Raw genomic sequence first — 11,083 nt, 5'->3', positions numbered from 1 at the left:
AAACTAGAACCACCAGGTGGCAAGCAAGTCACCGTCTTTGTTCCCGAATGAATCAGCAGTTTAAACAAATCAATTGAATGATTCAGTGACAAAGCAAGTGACTGCATGAATGGGTCATTGAATCATTGACTCACTAGATTCGTTTGAAAAATTCATTCATAAACTAAATACGTTTGCTCAGAGATGCCCAACTGTTTAGCTGTGATTTTGTTTTGAACTATTTTTGTTGATGAAATTGAGGAAATATCTGACTATACTGTTCCTAAAATGTAAGTCCCTTAATATATCACTGCACAATTAATATCTTATTTACATCGTGTCTGTACTCTGTTATAATGAGAGAATTCGCAAACTTGCATAACTCTAAACAAACTCCAGCGTTTTGAGCGGTGAGTTGATTTGAAGCCTCTGATTGGCCATTGTGTCTCAGGAAATCAACAGATATGTGTGTCATTGCCAGCAAAAAACACGATCTCTCTCCACGCTCTCCAGTGCGTATTTGCACTGGCGCGTTTGCAAAATCGGTTTGGCCAATATGCTGTTATTAGTTTCAACTGAGGGTGCACCCATAGAACCTGATCGGGTCAGTCGCACTGGTGCTCCTAAATACTTTTTCACTGACGCAAAAAAAAAAAATGGTTGCACTGTAGAGCCCTGGGGATGTCACCACAGTGCAGTTAATCCATCACTGACACTCACCCAGAACCACAATTTTCAAAATGAGCCCTTTGAATGCAGGCTTTCGGTTGGCCCCACTCCAATTATGAGTCTCGCCAGCGAAGTGTTCATTGCTCTTTTCAGGACCCTCCCCACGGTGTCTTTATGCCTCCGACCATTCCAAGGAGATTCAGTCTGAAACAAAAGACTCATTAGTTATTTAAGAGTGAGAATGGGGACTCACTTTTAGGAATGATCTGATTAATGTATAAATTAACTCACCAGATTCTTCTTCTCCTCTGGATTCTTTAATGTCTCCTCCAAACATTGTAGCTCCTCAGTAGTTGAAAGTGGGATCCCAAAATGTGTTGGGTCTGGCGTGAAGTTTGGAACTGCTTGACTGCTGGATATTTTTTGGAGCAGCACCAGGATGAGCAACTGCTGCTCTCTTATAGAATCAAGCTGGATGAGGATCTCCTTGGCAATTGCTGTAAGACAAGAAAAAGCAGGCATTGCAGATTAGTAGCAAAACATTGTACGTAGATATGTCAGAGTAATCCCTTTGTAGAATTCTTACCTGTAGGCCCAGCCTCCCGAGAAGACCTGTTCTGTGTGTCATGTACTTGCGGGGTGTTCTAAAAGAAAAAAGATGTTTTAATCTCATCACACACATACCAAACTCATTTCCATGAGCTATAGAATAGCTTTCTTGCCCTTCTTACTTGATATCCAGTTTGGCTTGATGGCTTCTGCCAGCTGCTGCATGGGTTGGGGTGTCAGTAGGAGGTGTAGCCCTCAGGCTGTTGGTAGTGGAGACTTGAGACCACGGTGGTGGACTAGCCCCTGTGATGTTCGCTGAAAGGGGAGAAGCCCACGGACCTGTTCCTGAGCTGTTTGCATCAGAAGGGGGATCAACTGTGGTCTCTGAAAGATGGCCTAGGGACCAAAAACCTTGACCAGCTGGCTGACTCCCTTCACCCAGAGCTGTCACAAAGGTACAATTGGCTGTTATGTTAGTTTCAACCAGATGTTTAATAAAAGATTAATGGAAAACCACTGTAACAACTGCAACAGGCCTACCACCAAGAGATGGGATGCAGGGGGCTGGTGCAAGTGGAGTGTAAGATTTCTTTTTGGTTGGAGCACGAGGTGCAGCAGTACTCTCCTGCTCCTCTTCCTCCTCTTCACTGCTGCTTACTATTCTTTTACAGCCTCTAACATTGATTACATTGGGATGTCAGTTTGTCATTGGAGTGAATAATAAATTATAGTTATAAATTATAAAGTTGGTTTTGTCATGAGTGCATTGTAAGGCCCTCTAGCTTGAGGCCTAATTGTTTGCCCAGGTGTATTGTAACTTTTGACACGGCCATAAAAGGAAATTATGGGCCACTCCTACTTATTCTTTCTCTTCATGTACTCTGGCCTGTTATCCTCATCTTCAGTATTTAGATCAGAGGTAATTGTTGCCTCTAGCAGCTTTGCACAGGCAATCTCATACACATCTGTCAACACAAATGCAGATTAGGTCTAAATGGAAGGGCTCCTTATGTTACTTGTGCAATTAGGTTTCAATTCAATAAGTCTGTAATTGAGAATGAAGCATTGTTATACCATGTGAATACATCACACGGACTTTGAATTGCGTCCAGTCAGCACCTGGCATCACCCCATCTTTAGTTGCCCTACGCAGCTTTGCAAGAGATACAAAAGGGGGCCCAAAACTTTCACCTCCTTTCAGCCAATTAGAGTGGACAACTTCAACCTCCTTTGAATTGACAAACTCCATGATATGATACATTCTATAAAGAAGAAACGTCATGTTACGTAACCTACTTATTCACAAAACTTCCAAAGTCAAAACACATTGTAGGTACGAAAGGAGGAGAAGAATGCACTATTCACACAAGCGAAATTATTTACTAATATTTGTAGAATGGGTTCACCTCTGAGAAACTTCAGCTCCTATCTACGAAAAAACACTAACCGATTCCTACTTAGTCTTCAAAGGTGTACCGGGCTCGGGGCGTCATTAAACGCTGAACTCCGTGACGATCAGTTAAACTGAAAGTCCGAAAGCGTACCCCCTGCAGAGAGTTAATTCTCCACCCAGGATAACCCTTAAAAACAAAAAAGGCAAAATAATAAACAAAACAACAAATAGTGTTCCGTCGGAAGGATTTTATACACAGCTTAGCTGGATACACTCTAACTAAGCAGAGTTCTCTCATTCATAAAGGTAAACATTCACAAAAATAATCACATACTCACCAACATTCCTACACCAAAGGATCGCGGACGAGCCACCCAATTTATGTCACGGCCAGCTCGTTCTCGACCGTAACAAAGTAGGATCACACTTGCACAGATTGTTTGACTTGCAAGATTATTTATTAGAGTGAAAAATGATCCATTATTACAATAAAGAAGAAATAATAATTCAAAAGGTGAGGAATGTTGATAAAGATTTACAAAACAAACAAAAAAATGCTGGACTGCTGTTCACCAGAGGAAGTAACGTGAGATGAATTAGTCCATTCTCTCCACCATCAGTGAAATCAGTCAGCAGGGGTGTACAATCAACCACACCCTCCGAGGTCATCCCACCTCCAAGCAGGCAAGAAAAGAGAGCGCAGGGTCCTAACACTAACACAAAGTCACAAATTAGGTGAAAAACCTTCCTAACTAAATGGTAATCAGTGGCATAAGTAACGAGCTAGAACAATATCTCAAAAAATTACACTTAATCTCTCAACACAACAATTAAGCCTAATGTGAAGGCAACAAAGGCATTGTCTTTGAAGGGGAGGAGGACATATTTATGAAGGCCATCATCAACTTTAACACACTTCAAAGTCTTTGACAACTGTGAGAGAACCAGGCTAGATGAACTGAGAGGATATACTGTATGTAGAATGGCTCAACAGCATGGAACTGATAGTACACCAAGTGCATATTACCTTCAAGCAAGATGATATTCTGAAGCAAGCCAATGTCATTACCTATTTTAATACAGTTATCTGTAATTTTAACACAAAATTGATCCATGTGCAACTCTTTAAACTTCTAACACCCTGTGGTAAGGGGCCACCAATATGCTCTTTCCTTAATACAGTGCCAGCTTTCACATGGCCATCATGGACTGCTATTGGTACGCTCAGACAAGCTGCCCCCTCACCATGCGCTTTACCTCACCAAGAAAATTCTCAAAAGGGAACCCAGATATCACATCAATACATCCATGTCTCTTAACATCATCGCCCAAATGAACAAGGCCATGCAAATTGTACACCAGTGAGCTCTCACCATAAAGTCTGCCAAAATGTTCAACAAATGTCACAAGTAGTGTCTTTGCACAGTCACATATCCCTACATCCACCTCAGGATTAGCCAGCATAAAAATAGCAACCGACAGCAGCATAAAGTTGTGGTAGACTGGAGCAGCCAGAACATCTACGAGAACTACAGGGCCTGTATACAACAAGAACTGTTGTAGCTCCGCAGCCTTCCATCTCCCTCTTTCCTCAAAAGCTCTAGGCTTTCTAGCAAACACACACGGAATGTTATTCTTCAGTTCCTGTAGGTTCTGAGATAACTAGCTGACCAGACAAGCGAGTTGGCAAAGGCCCACTACACCACAGGTCAAACAACCGACGTACAACCCCAAGACACACCAAATACATGTAATCGTGAGGAAAATAAAGTACCACGTCGATACCAAGTCCAGTCAGAGGAGACTGTGCTACATGATGATCTTCATCCAACATTTGCCTGAAACTAGCATCCGTTCTTAAGGCGGAGTCAGTCTGTGGAAAAGTCATGCGATTTTTTATATATACACCCGTCTGTACACATTTATCACAAGCTGAATAGCCTGAGTGACTCTTCATGCCCATAACAAAAGCCTGGGCTGGAGCGTCACACACAACAGAACAAACAGCTTTTCTTTGAACCAAAACCCAGACTGAAGACTACTCAACTCACTCACCAGGTCGCTCACGTACTCAGTGAGTGATTTGGGTTTGCAATCCCCTCCAAAAACGCCAATCATGAAGGGACATTTACCTACTTCCTTCAATAAACTTAGAATGGGCTACAGCTGCTGCTTATTACTCTTAAACAATGGGAGCCAGTCAAAGTTTAACTGTAACTGTAGGCAGTGGTTGCTAGGGAGTTTCATCCACACATTTTCAAGAAGGCCTGTTATAGCATTCAATACGCCAAAGTAAAAGAAGTCACCTCCTGCTACAGGCAGGATTTTGTAGTCGGTGATTGTTTTGAGGAGAGTCCTCCCATCTCTTGGCAAATTGGGGTGGTGAAACTTTAGGATAGACAACAAGGCAGTAAGTGCAGCCATGGTGATATTAAACTCCAAAGCCCAATTGACTAAATCATCAGCCAGGTCAGGTCTATGCTCAGAAGGGCCCTCTCTATCATCACAGTCACTGTCAAAGTTCCAGTCACACATCAAGTGATTACTGTTGTCACAGTTTAAAACAACATCTAAGTCATGTACAGTGTGGTCATCAGTCAGATCATCGTCAAGAAGCTTACTGTCGTTCTCAATACCTTGCAGCAAATTAGACACTGATTTAACTGCCTTGTGTCTCAGATTAGATTTGAAAGAATGCATTTGATCAGCCATTCTTACCTTAGAGCAGTGTTTATTTAAATAGAACAGCAAAAGTAAGATTACCTGAGGAAAAAAGAAAAAAGATTAGCATTGTACATAACCATCCATAATGTATTATTATACTAAAGCATTATGATTTCCCTTTTTTAGTCCAAGCCCATCCCAATAACCATTATGACATTACCCCACTACCAGCATAACTGTACACAGTGCATGAAGTAGGGTCCATCAAGACATGTGCAAGTTACTTTGATAAGAAAGCATTTCACCAGTTCACAAGGTTCTCAACATTATCTAACACCTAACACACAAATCTATAATTGTGACATCCCATACACACAAACACCCATGTATGGAAATAGAAAAAAAAATATGGCAATATATATATAAAAAATATATATATAGTAAGTGAACACACCTAAAACGTTATCCCCTTGGCATTGATAAGTCAGTGAAGTTAATTTCAAACAATATGCAAGTACAAGATCTATGTAGAAGGCTAGTCAGATTTGCTCACTGTTGGCAATTAACTACAGAGGTGTCTTATAAATGCCATGGGGATGGCTACAGGATCAAAATGTGTATACTTTCTCGGACAATGTTTGTTGCCGTTTGTCTGTGCGGTGTGAATTGGCCTTAATCCAGCTACCATTTTGTTCCACATTATTTTCTTCCACAGATCAAAGTCTGTGCTCGTAAATATTATTCACGTAAATTGCATTCAATAAAAATGGTATCTAGCTTAGGAACTAATTCTTTGCCAAGCTGCAAAGAAGAGCTAACAGCCCAGCTAGTCAATGTTAGCTTCGTTCGCGCCATAAAAGTCGGAGCCACTTTCATATTAATGTTACCTAACTTGCAACGTTACTTTACTCAGACATGATAAAGAATTTGATGTTGTTGTCCTAATTAATAATTCTTAATTGAATTCTGAATTCTTTCTTTTCGTCTCATCTGGAGGGAAGCATTTCAAAGGACCATGAACAAAGTTTAAACGGATCGATAATAATCAACATTTAATCAGCAACAGTTCGAAATGTAGAGTTAATATAGGATGTTAAGGGAACTCGATTGAAACTATGCTTGGCGTGAAATGTTGATGCTTGAAATTGAAACTTACCTCAAGTTCATCGTAATGGCGCAGAGTTTTATTTCACCCTGTGCATACATCACTCCAGTGATGAGCTGAGCATGCGTGCAGACGCTTGCTGCAGTAACCGTTGAAATCGGCTTTATACTGGTAAAAGGGTCTGAGCCGAGCACCCAGAGTTTAAAACAGCCGTCACTGTCTGGTATATATTTGAAATAGCCAATAAAATGAATTCCAGACTCAATATTGCTAACAAGATGTTGTACATGCAGGCTACCCATCACATCCCATTAACCCAAGTAAACACAGGATAGTCTATCTTAAACATTATGTTGGCCGGTAGAAAAATATTTTGGCCGGCATGTTGATTGATGTTGATTGACGTTGATGTCATCCACCATAGACGAGCTCGTCCACCATAGCTCGTCTATGGTGGATGACATGTTTGGAAGTCATCCACCATAGACGAGCCAAAAGTTAACAAATTTGTATGTATAGATGCCTGCCTGCAGGTGGCAAAGTGACTTGGCCTAATTGCGGTTGCCATGACTGTTGTGCGAGTGATGTCACCTAGCGCGCATGCATGTTTAAAATACATAAACGTAATGATCTTCATGACAACAAAATATTTTTGCTATGGTTATAAATATTAAAGAATGCTCTGTGTAAAACGACACTATTATTATTATTAGTATTACTGCAAAATATTATTAATATTTTGTTTTGGACAAGTCACGACATTAACGAGTAGCTATACATTATCAGATACGGTCAGGAATTTACGTCAACTTTAAAATAATTTTTTTATGTTAATTATTGCTACATTAAAACCATCCTTGATTGAACCTTGCTTGCCATCCTCTGTGGTAGGCTTGACCAATAGCGTGGCATCTCAATTTTGCGGTTATCGCGACAGCCCCACAATGGTGTGAGTCGGAGGCAATAAATGATTATTCATTTTACTTGACACGAGTTAAATCAGCAGATGATACCACTCACATATCTGTACAGTAAATATGATGCTACAACTAGTAGGTTAGCATAAAAACAGGAAACACAGGGAAACAGCTAGCCTGGCTCTCTCCAAAGGTAACAGTTTTCAACTACCTACCCCTTTAAAGCTAACTAGTTAACACAATGTATCACATTTGATTAATCCATACAAGATGTAACACAAGGTATAATGTGTTAATTAGTTAGCTGCAGAGGTGCTGGTAGGCAGATTTTGTTACCTTCAGACAAAGCCAATTTAGCTGTTTCCCCGTCTTTGGGCTAAGCTAAGCAAATTGGCTGCTGGATCTAGCTTCAGTTTAGCATACAAACATGAGAGTGGGATCAATCTTCTCATCTATAACACTTCCCCAAAAAAGCAAATTTTTTCTCCATAATATATTATGAATGCGCGCACGCACACACACACACACATACACAGCCTGACCTAACCTGTCATTGGTGTTATTGAGTGGTGTTTGGTGAATTAGCTCTTGCCTGGGCCTGCGGCGTTTAATTCCACTCAGGACATTCTGTCAGTTGAGCTTGTAAATGCCACTATAGCCTTAAGAAATAAGAGCTATAATGGTGGGCAGCGCCAAGGTGAATGACTAGCAGGACAAATGACACTGGAGTACAGTGGACTGTTATGTTGCACACTGTGTACTGTTATAAAGAATTTTGCAATTGCCAACCTAACTGATCCGTTTGAACCGGACCAAAGTATCAATATTTCTCTGCCATCATTTAGGATGTTAAAACAGACTGTGCTAATTAACCAGCTGTATTTGTTAATGAGCAGAAGTGAAAATTGGTGACCATATGCTTTGCCTGCCAGGAATGTCAGTAAACTGAGTGTATTAATTCATTCACTGTACTTGACACAGCTGGTAGAAGAAATGCATGAAATCAATTACTTTGTGTCATTTAGGGATGGAAGGAGAGGAGCCTTTCTAGCACAAAATATTTTATGTGTTCTTTTTTTTCTGTCCCTAAGAAAGGAAAGGCTTCTTTTCATTTTCAAATTTTGTATTACAGAGTACATTTACAGGTTCGGAAAGCCAAAATTGTTAATAGTAAATAATAAAAAATAAAAGGTCAGAACACCATCCAATATAAAGATAAAAAGATGTTCAGTTTTCTATTAAACTTTGCTGATGAAAACTGCAAAATGATAAATGGAATTAATACAAAAGCCATGTCTGAAACGTTGTCACCACCAAAGATAGTATACAGGACATAGACTGAAAGTTAGTTCAGTAAGTACTAACTCTTTCCATCTGATTTAGCACAGAGATTTCTGGTGATACCCCTCGCAACCATACCTCTCCTTTGGCAACATTGACAGTTGGTTGTTGTTTTAAATAAGCAACTTGCCTGTTTCAACAAATGTGACCCAGAGGCAGACAGGCCATCTGGATGTTCTCTAGAATTCCTGCTTACAGGTCGTCCAACAGCAGCTTGCCTGGCCCATTTGGCAATGTACACACTGTTAAAGCTACTGCTCTGGCTCATTTTGTCAGAGCTGTTGTTGTAATTTTGTGTCAATTTTTTTTATTATCTAGATGAGTGAACAAAATAATAAACATCCAGATATTCTCTTGATTCCCATGAATTAATGTAGCTTTAAGGTGACAATCGTGTCAGTGTGTGAAGAGTCTGAACTCTGGCATTGTTTGTTTGTCCAGGACTGTGTTTTAGTCCAATACCGTGTGGACCCCACCAGTGTTGACTGAGAGCAGAGGGGAGCTGACATTATTTTGTCACCTTTTCTGGGAAAACACTTGTGAGGTGGTTCTAGTTGGTTAAAAGTTGTCAGTTGTTAGTTAGTTGTTAGAACGCCACAAAGACTTCAAGACTCTTGTCACAAGACGGCAAGTTGTGTAGTGTGAACGGCCATCGGCCGACGCTGAAAATCGTGCAGTCTGCACAAGGCTTTAATGTCTTATCATCCTGAGAAGATGTGGGCAAAGAAAGGCTTGATTGATTTAAATGTGCAAATGTATTAATGGCTGGTAACCAGCTCATTTTTCACATGGTCCACATTCCTGTGGTAGACCCAGAAAGAGCAGACAATCGCCATAAAAATGATCATGTACAGCTTTTGATATGCTCTCTCTACCATGTTTTTACAGTTGGGCGGAAAAGGGTACTGTACAGTACATCAAGCATGGATTAGACATATAAATTGTAAAACTATTACAGGACATTTCACGGTTCTTCAGTTGCCTTGTTCTGTGTGTTGTTACCATTTATGTTGGTGAATTGGCTTCAAATAAAAAGCTTCTCATGGTATGCTTTATAAAACACTGAGCATTGCTTTTTCTTGAGTTTTATTTGGCCCACATTGCTGATAAGACCTTCTTATGATGCCTCAGCATTACATTTTATTATTTTGGCTTGTTTTCTTGTCAACACTAAGAGATTTACAACACCTCAGCTCTCCGTTTGGCTAGAATATGGATTCTCAATATTTCTCTGATTCTGTCACAAGTCCAATAGCTGGAAGAGTGAGAGAGACAGAAAGAGAGAGAGATGGGGCGGGGTCACTCATCCCCAATAGATGGAACACAGATCAGATTTGTTTTACGAGAGGGAGAACAAGCAAGAGATGAAGAGTGGAGTGAGAGGAAGAGAGGGACCTTTGAAAGAGTAAAGCAGAAGGGTAGAGAGAGAATAGATAGTGTGCACTGAACACAATTCAAAGTTTGTCTTGACACAGCACTTTGTCTGTAGGCCTCATAAAACTGCATCTACTCACTTTGGCCAAACATTCCCCTGAAAGACACACACACACACACACACACTTCTGCCAGTCTCCTTTACACATACAAACTAACTTAGAGTACTTTTAATCTTGTGTACTTGTCACCCCTGTTTGAGGACAGGCTTAGAATTTAATTGGATGTACTTGCCGTACACATGCATTGGCTCTGGACAGGTGAAATATGCTGATACAGTGTTACACTGGGAACAACTACTATTGTCAGTAAAGAACAAGCACATATAAATGCTTAGCATCATCCATCAGCTTCCATGTCACAGCACCGTGATCAGACTGTCCGACGATACCTTTTCCTCCCAGGAGAGCCTTCCTGCCCCGAGCTGTTTGTCAGTACAACTTAAACCCTGTGTATCTGCCTGCCCAGGTTTCTGTCTGAAAGCTTTGTGAGTGTGTGTGTGTGTGTGTGTGTGTGTCACATCCACTTGCCATGGGTTTGGTTTCTTCTATTGTTAAAACACCTATAGTATTCTGTATTTGTTTTACATAGACTCTGAAGGTCAGTTGACTCAAATTAGCCTCAAGCTTCGGAGCCAGGAGGCAATTAGCTTAGGATAAAGACTGTACAAGGAAACAGCTAAACCGGCTCACTTCAAAGTAACAAAAAAAAAGCTAAATCTAAAGATTAATTGTTGTTTGTACGAAATTGTTTCAGCTTGCCTAGCTCCATACTTCTATACGCTGAACAAAATATAAACGCAACACTTTGTTTTTGTTTTTTCATCATGAGCTGAATTCAAAGATCTAAAACTTTCTCTATATACACAAAAGGTCTATTTCTCTCAAATATTGTGCACAAATCAGTCAAAATCTGTGTTAGTGAGCATTTCTCCTTTGCCGAGATAATCCATCCACCTCACAGGTGTGGCATATCAAATGCTGATCAGACAGCATGGGTATTACACAGGTGTGCCTTAGGCTGGCCACAATA

The 11,083-nt window shown here is 40.4% G+C and overlaps 1 long non-coding RNA gene across 1 annotated transcript; it reads right to left on the bottom strand.

The window, feature by feature from the left end:
• Window positions 1-945: 945 nt before the first annotated feature.
• Window positions 946-2,280, bottom strand: LOC119889433. Its single transcript, XR_005442054.1, has 3 exons — window positions 1,380-2,280; window positions 1,235-1,292; window positions 946-1,145 (listed from the first exon to the last, which is right to left on the bottom strand). It is a non-coding gene; the product is annotated as an uncharacterized LOC119889433 (long non-coding RNA).
• Between the last annotated feature and the right edge of the window lie 8,803 nt (window positions 2,281-11,083).

The sequence above is a fragment of the Micropterus salmoides genome, unplaced genomic scaffold (assembly GCF_014851395.1).
Source record: "Micropterus salmoides isolate LMB-PRFRI ecotype aquatic unplaced genomic scaffold, ASM1485139v1 Ms_hic_scaffold_5, whole genome shotgun sequence".
Taxonomy (NCBI): Eukaryota; Metazoa; Chordata; class Actinopteri; order Centrarchiformes; family Centrarchidae; genus Micropterus; species Micropterus salmoides.
Note: the sequence above shows the minus strand (reverse complement) of the source record. Positions and strands in the feature narration are given on the sequence as shown.